Genomic DNA, 12,162 nt, shown 5'->3' with positions numbered 1-12,162 from the left:
CAAACTACTCATGACACCCCCTTCCTCAAGTAGCCATTAGCCTTTTATCTCTATGCATTTACTTCTTAAACTTGCTCTTCCTGTAAAATCTTGATTGATTATGCATGACCATTATCTTTTGTTAATCACTTTGTTTACTTCTGTGTATAAATATTGATGCCCACCCCTAATAAAGGGGCCACACTTATTCTAAAGCTTTTGGGGTAGTGTGTGCCCGTTGATCAACGCATTTGTGTCTGGTCTCTGACAGAATTGTGGGCCCATATTCCAACTCCGCACAACCTCGGGTGTTGGAAAGGTGAGTGAGGACTTGCTTTATTACCTAACAATTTGGGGGCTCGTCCGGGATTCCTTCTGGTGCGGTACCTCTGTCCAGTGGTCAGACCACTCATATATGAATTGGCAAGGCGCCACAGGAGATTTCTCCTAGCCAATTCAATATTGAGGGGTCGTGTATTGGACAGCAGGGTAAACGCCAGTTGGAGGGCTCCTGTCAGACACCATGGGTCAAGGGACTAGCGTGCCTCTTGAGAGTCCGTTGGGGATTGTAAATAAGTTATGGAATGAAGGGAAACTCCCAGTACAGACAGGAATGTCTAGGAAGAAGTTGTACACACTATGTGTAAGGAATTGGACTGGGTATACCGCGGTATTGGCCGACTCGGAGATGAGGTGGCCTTCGTATGGCTCTTTCGAGCAGGCTGCCTTAAGAGGAGTAAAGAGCCAGATCGAAAAAGACCATCCGGGACAGTTATGTTACTGGTTTTGTTGGGACACAGCAGCAGAGCTGTGGAAATCTTTAAAATTATGGCAGTCAGGTACTCTCCCGAGAGTGAACCCCCTCCAGGTTATTTCGATGAAGGGTGTAGACCACGGCGTGTTTTGACTCGTCAGCTGGTCCCCTCTGCACCTGCCCCTATTCCTCCGCAGGGGAACTCTCTCCTTGTAGCAGAGGGGAATCTGCAGGATCCCAGATTGGAATTTGTGCAGAAGGATGAGGAGGAATTGGAGGGGCCAACCTCGGGAGGAGTAGTTACTAGGCTTAGGTCCAAGCAGGTACAGCAGGGTGCATGCCCCCCCCCTGAGGATAGCCTAGAGGATGTCTCTGTCAAATCTCTTGCGAATAATAAAAGTATGGTTATAGAGATGCCTTTACAGGTGCACGATCAACCTTATATGAGCAATGATGGACGATTGCAACATGCTAGTATTGTGGAATATAAAGGATGGCTAGAATGGGATTTGAAAGAGTGGGGACAGTTGTCAGGGTCTTTTGGGGAAAATCCCCGAAAGATCATAGAACTTCTAGAAAGATTGTTTTTAAGTTATAATCCTACTTATACGGATGTGGATCAGTTGTTAAGTAGAGTTTTGACTGGAGAAGAACGTAGTAGATTGTGGATGGCAGAAAGGACATGGGGAGATAGCAATGCAGCTAATGTTACTTGGATGGATAGGCGGGATCTGGCCGCTGGCTGGAATCCCCTAGACTGGACTCAGCTAAGGCTGACTCAGCTGCGAACAGATAGAGAGCGATTGTTAGAGAGACTCAAGGAAATGGCTCGCCGCTCGCCTAATCAGGCTAAGTTCATGCAGATTCGGCAGGAATCTGATGAGCCGCCCAGAAAGTTCTGGTCGAGGCTATTGGAGGGGGCCCGAATGTTCACTCAGATGGATCCTGAGAGAGAAGCAGACCACCCTACTCTTATTTCATTTTTTGTGAATCAGTCGGTGCCCCCTGTAAGGGATTACTTCTTAAAGTTTCGCCCTGGTTGGGGAGGTGAGTCAGTCACTTCAGTGTTGGAAGTAGCTGATTTTGCCTGGGAGAAAGAAAGGGAAAGTAGTAAAAAGAAAGAGAAAAAGGAAGAATATAAGCTGATGGCTTTAGCTTTTCACGGTGGTGTTCGAGGCAAAGGCCGTGGCCGTGGCAGGGGATTCCAGGGTGCCCGGGGAAGAGGGTCCTGGCGACCCCAGCCATCAGGAAATTGTTTTCAGTGCGGACAGCCTGGTCACTTTAAACGTGAATGCCCCTGGGGACGCCCAGAAGGTCTGGCTGCATCCGCAGATGCTTACACAAGTGAGGAATACACCCCTGCACCACCAGCTCAGCCCATCCCCCAGGCCTGGATCAACTATGGAAAACAGCAGCAGCCGCAGCAAACTCAGCCTCCTCAATGACGGTACCCCGGGGGCGAAGGCAAACAATGTGATGGTCTTATTTCCTTAATGTCTTTAGCCGGCTCCTTTCTCACTTTCTCTCCTCCCAGCGAAGAGCCTCGTTTAACCCTTTCAGTCCAGGGACTGCCTGTCTCTTTCCTCATTGATACTGGGGCTACTTTCTCTCTTTTAAATCATGCCCCCTCTCCCTGGCTATCCTCTGAGGTTAAAACTGCGACTGGGGTGGAGGGCAACCCACAGTCTCTGGGACTCACTTTGCCTTTGAATGTTATTTATGCTGATAAATGTTTTTCTCACCGTTTTCTTTTTTCCCCAGCTTGTCCGATCCCTTTGATGGGCCGGGATTTACTCTGTAAGCTTGAGGCTACTTTAACCTGCACTCCTGAAGGGGTAGGATTATTGATGACAGTGTTAGGAGATTCGGCCCCTACTCAGGGTAATTGGGAAACACCCCCCTCTCTCTCCCCTGACCTCACTGACTTGCCTTCAACCCTCTGGGGAATTTCTGACACTGATGTTGGCCTGCTCCTTTCGGCAGAGCCCATAAGGATTCAGGTAAAGCCTTCCTTAACCCCCCCGTCAGTCCCTCAATACCCCCTGTCGCTGGAAGCCCGGGAGGGCATCCGCCCCATTATTGAGGGATTCATTGCACAAAAGCTAGTCCGCCCTCAGCGCACTCCCTGTAACACCCCTATACTGCCTGTCAAAAAGCCTCCTAAAAAGGACGGAGACCCTGTTCGTTGGCGCTTTGTACAGGATCTACGAGTTATTAATCAGTATGTGGTCCCTCTTCATGCAGTAGTTCCTGACCCAGCTACTATCATCAGCCAAATCCCCTGGGATGCTGAGTGGTTCACTGTTATTGACTTAAAATCAGCTTTTTTCAGCATTCCTGTGCACCCAGACTCTCAGTATCTCTTTGGTTTCACCTGGGAGGGACAAAGTTATGTCTGGCAACGACTTCCTCAAGGCTACAGAGACAGCCCCACGATTTTCAGCCAGTGCCTCCGCCACGACTTGGAAGGTTTCACCAGTCCGCAGGGATCCACATTGGTCCTATACGTAGATGACATCCTATTAGGTAATCGCGAAGAAGCTGCCCTCCGCATCGATGGTAAGGCACTTTTATTATACCTACACACCAGAGGCCACAAGGTAGACCCTAAAAAGATTCAGTGGGTCTCACAGAAGGTCCGATATCTGGGCTTCCTGTTAACCCCAGAAGGAAGACAGATGGACCCAGCCCGCATAAAGACTATTCAAAACTGCCCTCTACCGAACACCAAGAAACAACTTCGAGGTTTCTTAGGATTAATTGGCTTCTGTCGCCCCTGGTTGCCGTCCTGCGGGGAGTTAAGCAAACCGCTCCACCGACTCACTGCTAACCTTGCTCCTGACCCTTTGCAGTGGTCCCCGGACACTATTCAAGCCTTTCAGTTACTCAAGGACAGTGTGGCCTCCTCCATGTCTCTCCGCCCCCCCAATTACAGCAAACCCTTTCACCTTTTTGTCCACGAGAGGGGCGGAATTGCTAGTGGTGTCCTTACCCAGCTGAGCGGGCCCCACCATTTCCCGCTTGCTTTTTACTCTCAGCAAATCGACCCTGTCGCTCAGGGAACCCCATCCTGCACCCGGACTCTGGCAGCAGCTGCCCTGCTGATCACAAAGGCAAAGAGCCTAACCCTGGGTCATTTTACCACGGTTTGGACCTCTCATGCCTTGTCAGCCCTTCTGCGTAGGGGCACAACCCAAGTCTTTTCGGCCCATCGTCAGCAACAGCTAGAGGCCGAACTCTTAGAAGACACTAACCTAATTTTTGAAAGGTGTGGACCCCTTAATCCAGCTACCTTGCTTCCTGACCTGCCAGTCCCCCAGGACCAGCACGACTGTGTGGAAGTAGTTTCCAGCATCTTACAGATAAGAGACAACCTGTTTGACGTGCCACTGGACAACCCCGATTGCATCCTCTTCTCGGACGGAAGCTCCTTCTATGTTGATGGCAAGCGTTTCACTGGTTATGCTGTCACCTCTGAATGGGACATTCAAGAGGCCGCCTCACTGCCAGGCAACTGGGGAGCCCAAGCCGCTGAACTCTATGCCCTGGCCCGAGCTTGCCAGTTGGCCGCTGGTAAGACCGTTACCATTTTTACTGATAGCAAATATGCTTTTGGAGTTGTGCATTGTCATATCCACCTCTGGAAGTTTCGAGGTTTCCAGACAGCTGCCGGTAAACCCATTCAGCACCTCCCCCTCATCCACAAGCTTTTGGACGCCCTCCAAAAACCCTCCGTCCTGGCTGTAGTTCACTGCCGGGCCCATACTAAAGATAGCAGCCCCGTTACCCGTGGGAATGCCCTGGCTGACGCCTCCGCCAAGAAGGCTGCCACCTTACCTTTAGCCATGCCCACATTGGCTATTGCAACCTCCTCCTTTACTCCACCGCACCCCGTACCAGTACCCGCTGCTGAACTAAAATCATGGGAAAGCCTCGGGGCCACTCTGGTCAAAGGGACCTGGCTTATGCCAGATGGCCGAGCCTGCCTCCCTCGCTCCACATACCCTGTGGCAGTTCGCTGGCACCATGATAAAGGGGGTCACTACGGCACGCACGCCCTCGTGGACACTATCGCTCGCTTTTGGTATGCTCCAGGCATTCAACCCTATTGCCTATCAATAGTGAAAGCATGCAGCACATGTCAGCGTAATGGACCTGCTCCACCTCTTAACAAAATTAAGGGTGGAAGACCTCCGCCTGCTGCTCCATTTCAACATCTTCAAATTGATTTTGCAGATATGCCAAAGGCTTTTGGAAAAAAGCACCTCCTTGTTTTGGTTTGCCCTCTGACTTCCTGGGTCGAAGCTTTTCCTACTGCTAATTGTACTGCTGCCACAGTGGCGAAGATTCTCCTTAGAGATATTGTACCCCGTTTTGGCATCCCTCTTGTGCTCGACTCAGATCGCGGACCTCACTTTACTGGTCATGTCCTTGGCCATTTAGAACAAGGACTGGGCATTTCACACTCCTTTCATACACCCTACCACCCCCAGTCTAGCGGGAAAGTTGAGCGTATGAATAGGGAACTTAAGTTTACATTGGCTAAATACTGTCAGGAAACAGGATTAAAGTGGCCTCAGGTACTTCCCTTGGTCCTGTTTCACCTTCGTACTCGCCCAACCCGCGCATTGGGATTATCCCCCTTTGAACTGCTCTATGGACACCCCCCTTTCAAAGGCGGGGCGCTACCACGTGCTGATGTTTCACTATTGGGAGGGGATCATATGACTGCGTGTCAGTTTCTCTCCCTACAGGCTCGCCTCCGTACCCTTTGGAAAGCCTCGCAGTTTTCCCAGACCGTGCCGCTGGAGGAACAAATCCACCCGTTCCAACCAGGGGACTTCGTCTGGGCCAAAAGTTCGTTCGTGACGACACCCTCCAGCCAAGGTTTACTGGACCCCACCAGGTTCTTTTGACAACCCAGACTGCAGTGTTCCTGGAAGGACGCAAATCTTGGATCCACCACTCCCACGTCAAGCCAGCCGTAGTGGACCACAGTGACGGACCAGCAGCTCTTGTCACCACTGAGGACACTGCCTTCGACCAGTGGACCAGCTTACCTCTCTCAGACATTAGACTTAAATTAACTCGAAAAAAATGAGAGGACCCTTTATTCTGACAACTGTATGTTTTTTATGCTTTTTCAGTTTATTTTCTGCTTATGAAGATAATGCTTTTATTAGATATTCCCATGAGGTTAAAACTCGTATTTTAGGAAATAGAAGTGATTGCTGGGTATGTACTCAATTTCCAGTAAATGCAGCACAGGGACTCCCCTTCACACCCATTCCCCTAACCACTGCTAATATGACTTGGATGCCACCGACTAGAATAAAAGATCCAGTCCAACCCAATCTTACATGGGACAAAACAGAAGTGCCAATTAACAAATATCTCAGGGTAACCAATCAAACAGGATCACTGTGTTTTGTTAAAGAAAAAGGGTCAACTTTTGTGGGAACAAGTAAATGCAACATATATTTTAATGGCACCGCCTTTAGTAAAAATCTTGGCTTCAAGCCTTGCGCATCCCACTTATCCCATATGTGGATCCCTCACCCCGATCCAACCTTTTCAACTTTTTCATGGAGGGGCAGGTTTTCAGAGTCAGTTTTTAAAAAACCCTGCTCAGAGCTCGAGGGTGTCCAACTAATCGTTAAAGGATACACAATTGCCTTCTACAACTGCTCAAGCAGTACTACACTGCCCTTTGAGGACAACACTACCAAATTGTGCCTCTGCAGTTCACACAACGACCCCTCTGCGTTACCAGGGGAACAGTGGTACAACGGGCGGTGGGTTACCTCCTACTTTGAGAAATGGAATACCCAAAACGCATTATATGGAACATACTGGGTGTGCGGGCCCAAGGCTTATTATTTCCTCTCCCCTGATTGGGCAGGGTCATGTTATTTGGCATGGCTAGCACCGCCTTCTCGGATCTCCCTCAGCCCCCCTCATTTTCCCCACGTTCGTAACATCCGTGAAACTGACAGAGATATTAATCTCCGTGATGGTTTGTCCTGGCAGCGGTGGGCTGGTCACACTAGCTTGAAGGGTGCTATCATCCGTCTACAGGGACTATTAGAATCTTTGACCAATGAAACTGCAACCCTATTTGAGAACCAGGCCGGGGAAATGTCCCAGCTGCGCCAGTTGGCTTTGCAAAACAGAATGGCTTTAGATATGATGTTAGCAGCCCAGGGAGGAACTTGCGCCCTCATAAATGAAGAATGCTGTGTTTTTGTAAATGACACCTACTCTGACACTTTTCAACGTACCAAACACCTAAGGGAAATGGCTAAAAACTACTCCTCTGGCCAGCCACCTTATGATTGGTGGGGAGCCTTATGGAATTGGCTGCCCGGATTTGGGTGGGTTAAAAACCTCTTGGTGGGTGTTGTTGGGGCCATGGTAGTCCTTATAATACTGTGTTGCTGTATTCAGTGTGTCCCCTCCCTCATAAACTCATGTAAGTCAGTTTATTCTTTTCCCACTTCAGCTAAAAGCCTTACTCTCTTCGAATTGGCCCAGGCTGAAATTGCCAAGCGGCCCTTGAGATCTTGAAATAGGGTGTAGCTTTTTGATTAATAGTTATCTCAAAGCTACAAATGGAGGAATGTTGGGTCTAAACTTTTGGTGAACTTTGGAGCCAAAAAAAACACCCAGACTGGCCGTCTCTGCATAATCCTTTCTGAACCTTTTTTGAACAAAGCACTGACCTGCAAACTACTCATGACACCCCCTTCCTCAAGTAGCCATTAGCCTTTTATCTCTATGCATTTACTTCTTAAACTTGCTCTTCCTGTAAAATCTTGATTGATTATGCATGACCATTATCTTTTGTTAATCACTTTGTTTACTTCTGTGTATAAATATTGATGCCCACCCCTAATAAAGGGGCCACACTTATTCTAAAGCTTTTGGGGTAGTGTGTGCCCGTTGATCAACGCATTTGTGTCTGGTCTCTGACAGAATTGTGGGCCCATATTCCAACTCCGCACAACCTCGGGTGTTGGAAAGGTGAGTGAGGACTTGCTTTATTACCTAACACTTGTACAGGCACCAACTCCGGGGATGGAGCTACAGGCATCAACTTTCCAAAGTGCCAGGGGGTGTTCACACTCCACTCCACCCCTCCCTACCCCCTGAGCCTGCAGTGCCCTTGCTCCTCCCCCTGCCCCACCCAGAGCCTCCTGCATGCCACAAAACAGCTGATCGGGAGGTGTGGGGAGGTGCTGATCAGCAGGGCTGCTGGTGGGTGGGAGGCACTGGGAGCGGGGTGGGTAGCTGATTGCTGGTGACATATTACTGCAGCTCTTTGGAAATGTACATTGGTAAATTCTGGCTCCTTCTCAGGCTCAGGATGGCCACCCCTGATCTTTTTGTTGTGTGTTTGTACGGTGCCAGTGGGGTCCTGGTTCCTGACGCTGTCTCTGAGGCACTGGCACAATACAAATAATCTAACAGTGAGAGGTATGTGGTCACATTTAATGAGTGACTACAGAACACCGCCAAGGGAAATGATTTGACTAAGGTCATACATCAGGCAGAGCTGGGAAGGGAACCCAGGTCTCTTGACACTACAGTAACTTTGTCACCTTGTTGATGCTGGCAGAGGATACCAGCTTGCTTTCAAAGTCCTCCGTGGGTGTCACTAATTCATTGGACCAACCTAGGTTCCTTTCCTGATTCCAGCTTAATTGACCCAAAGGGGAAAGAGAAGGCAGCAGATGTAGTTCATTTCCCACCCAAAAGGTTGGGCACCTCCCCTACATAGCTTTACTGACTCACACCCAGTCTTTTCCCTGGCCTGTCTTATCTGCGTTCCTCAGCAGGTGTCCACTCCCCAGGAGGTGGGGCAGCACAGCTGATGGAATGTTATCTATTCTGTTACAGTGGAAAAACACTTGGGCTAGTGAGGTGACGAAAATGCCTGTCTGCAACTGCCATGGGCCAAGCAGAACAGCTGTTCCGGGGAAACGCTGGAGGAGCTTTGCTCTGAAACCAACGCATCCGCCCTGGTGTGCTTAACCAATAATGTGGGATTACATCGCACCAGGCTATGGCCTGGTATGCAGTGCGAGCCAGAAATAAAACTGTTTACATAGCAACCAGGAGAAATAGCAACAGCAGGCTAAGTGAGGTGTGTCATCTTCTTTTTTTTTTTTTTAAATAATCTATTTTGTTTTTGAAGGGCTTTGTTTACATTTCCAGAGATTATTGGTTACAATGTCAATTTCACAGGCTGTGTCCTGGAACCTAAACATGTGTCAAAGTTAGACTCAGGACTCACAGTTTGTCAGACTACTCTGTTTTATTAGCACAGCGCTCTGCTAATAACATCCAGATAATGTGAGCACCATGCAAGACACAAACTATCTTATTTATACAGATAAGAGAGCGGGAATTAGACAAAGGGACAAAGAATTCAAAACAGTAAAATTCACCTGGGACACAGCATGCATATCCTACTTCCTTACTAACTCTTATCGATCTAAGGCTAATACTTCACCAATTGCCCTTAAATGGTGCAATTGTTCTATGTTAATGTCTGTATTCCTGACACCTGGATTGCAGCATTCCAACAATTTTGCTTAAAGGTACAGACAGCATTTCTTTAATCCTTTCTATTTTCACAATATAATTCATCCTACTTTCACACATGCTTTACTCTCATCTGAGTGGCTTTGCAAACAGTGTTAGCCACACAACCTAGCCCTTAACAAGTTCTGCCCCATATATGCCAGAAGTAGTTTTATTATTAAACATTTAAATACAGTCAAGGATGTACGGCACTCAGACTATGGTAACAAAGGCCATAAAAGTACCTAAAACAGATACAGCTGGTGTGGTAGTACCTAAAGGCCTCAGCCAAATTGGGCTCCATTGTGCTAGGCGCTGTACAGACATGTTATAACTGACAGTACCTGCCCCAAATAGCTTGCAGATTTTATTCCCACTTTGCAGATAGGAAAATGGAGTCAGCAAAGTTAAGTGACTTGCCAGGGTCACACAGTGGCCAAGCCAGGATTAGAACAGTAGTGATCCTAGTGGCTAGTTTTGCAGTCTGACCATTAGAGAGTTCAAATACTTGCTCTGAGACTAACTCACACTCCCATAAAATACACAGGGCCAGTTCAAGGGTTGGGCGCACAGGGCCCCTGCCATGCGCACTGTGCCACTGGGCTCTTTTTTTGGATCTGCTCCACTGATTCCCCAGCTGGGGGTGGGGGGAAGGAAATTGGTTGGTTGGTTTGGTTTTTGCTTGACCACTTTGGGGCAAAACCGCTAGATGTGCTCCTGATAGTATGTTCTTGATACTGAAAAATTGTTTGAACAATAAACATGCCATGTGCATTCATCATAGTCAAAATAAGGCAAAGTGGGGCTATTTTTTAAGATCATAGAGAAAAGTGAGTCCAGAGTGAAAGAGCCTGCCCTGTGCTAGCAGGATGAGAGGTGAGTAAATGGGACAGCAAAGGGATCAGAACTGAATTCATATGAAGACATACAATAGTGATACTACTTACAAGTGGCTTTTCAACTGGAGATCTCAAAGTACTTTACAAAGGAAGGTAAAGATCTCTGTCCCCATTTAGCAGATTGGGAACTGAAGCACAGAGAATGACTTGCCCAAGTCACACCGCAGATCAGTGGCAGAGCTAGAAACAGAACTCAGGTCACCTGATTCCCATTCCAGCTCTTTTCATTGGCCCACACCGCCTCCTTTCTTATCCATACCAAAAGATTAGTATTTTCCACCTGGCAAGGAGCCCGCATAAAGCACCAGGAGAAGACCCTGAACTCTATTTCAGTCCCTGCCTACAACCACTCACTCTTTAACAGATATCCCCATCCCCTGAATTTGTCATGACTCTTTGGGAATTAAGTGACCCATCTTTCAGAAAATGCTGGATTCTTCATCAACCCACTGGGGGAAAAAATAAGGTCAGGACTCACAGGGGCTGACTTATTGACTGTTTGTAATTAGACACGGTTTAACTAACAAATGATGCATGATCCTGTGGTTTCAATGTAATAGGAAATATGAATCACCCAAAGATATTTATAAAGGCCCATGTCGTTCTCGCAAATCCCATCACATTGGGCTGTGTCAGAGGCTCATGCTTCACCCCTGCTATCCACTACAGTGGCTAAAGAGAGGGATGGAAATTGTTGCAATGGACCATATGATCACATTGCCATAGGGAAAAGAGGGGAATCCAGAGGGAGGAATTTGGGGGTGTTGGTTCCCCCCACCTTTTCTTGCTATCTTGTTACTTCTCCAAACAACCCATCTGTTTCTCTCACAGTGCAAAATAGAAAGACAAGGGAGCTAGAACTCGGCTGCATACGCTGTGACTATAGCAGTCACATGTAACTGATCCCTCAGTGGCTTTTCTCCATTCAATTGTCACAGCCGAAAATGTCCTGAATCAGCACCAGCTGGCTGGAAAATGAATGCTGTGCTATGCACTCCTCTCCCTGACCCCCTCCCCACAAATAGCTAGAGGTTTCCCCATCCCCCTACTCACCACTGGCAGGGAATTAACAATCATTGGAAACATACCAGGGCTGCAGCCATGCCCAGAACAGGCCAAATGGTGCCAGCAGATAGGAATGTAAGAAAAAATAATTATGGGTGAGATTTTCAGAAGAGACTGAGGGAGGTGGGAACCCTAATCCCATTGAAATATAAGGTGAGTTGGGCACCTAACTCCTTTGAAAGTCACACTCGGACTGCAGCTCAAATTAAAAGACATAATAAATTAAAATGCCCTTTGCTCTCTGTAGCAATCATACTGCAAGCTCTAGAATAAGCTTCCAAGGAAGGTTGTAGAATCCCCATCATTGGAGGTTTTAAGGAGTGTTTAAAGTTGGACAAACACCTGTCAGGGATCGTCTAGGAGCTTTACTTGGTCCTGCCTCAGCAGAGGGGGCTGGATTTCGTGACCTCTCAGCCAGACTGTTCTATGATTCTGTCATTTTATAACCTTTCTGACTTCAGAGCTCTCCTAACCTGTGGCAGTTTTTTTCTGTACTGACAATACTGTTACTTTTAGATAACCCAAAGTGTGTGCTGGGTGTTTTATAAGGCAAACAGAAAGACTTTCCTGACGCCAAAGAACTGGCAACCTCAGTCACCGATCCCAAAATCTGGGCCATGCAGATGATCTCTTATGCAGAGCCATAGCTGATGGCCTGTCCCTATGTCTATAAGGAGTCCTCACCTAAAACAACAAATGAAACCCTAAGGAAGGGCTAGATTGAGATACCCTTATTCACACTGAGTAGAACCTTACTTTTCAAGTCATCAGACTGAAATGAAAGGGTCTGTGTGGGGAGCAACATACTAGTACTCAGCCTCAGTAAAAGTTTCAGAATCTAGTCTACCCCGGAAAGTTACACCAGTAAAAGGCAGAGTG

Source organism: Gopherus evgoodei, chromosome 4 (assembly GCF_007399415.2).
Source record: "Gopherus evgoodei ecotype Sinaloan lineage chromosome 4, rGopEvg1_v1.p, whole genome shotgun sequence".
Taxonomy (NCBI): Eukaryota; Metazoa; Chordata; order Testudines; family Testudinidae; genus Gopherus; species Gopherus evgoodei.
This window is presented reverse-complemented; position numbering follows the sequence as displayed.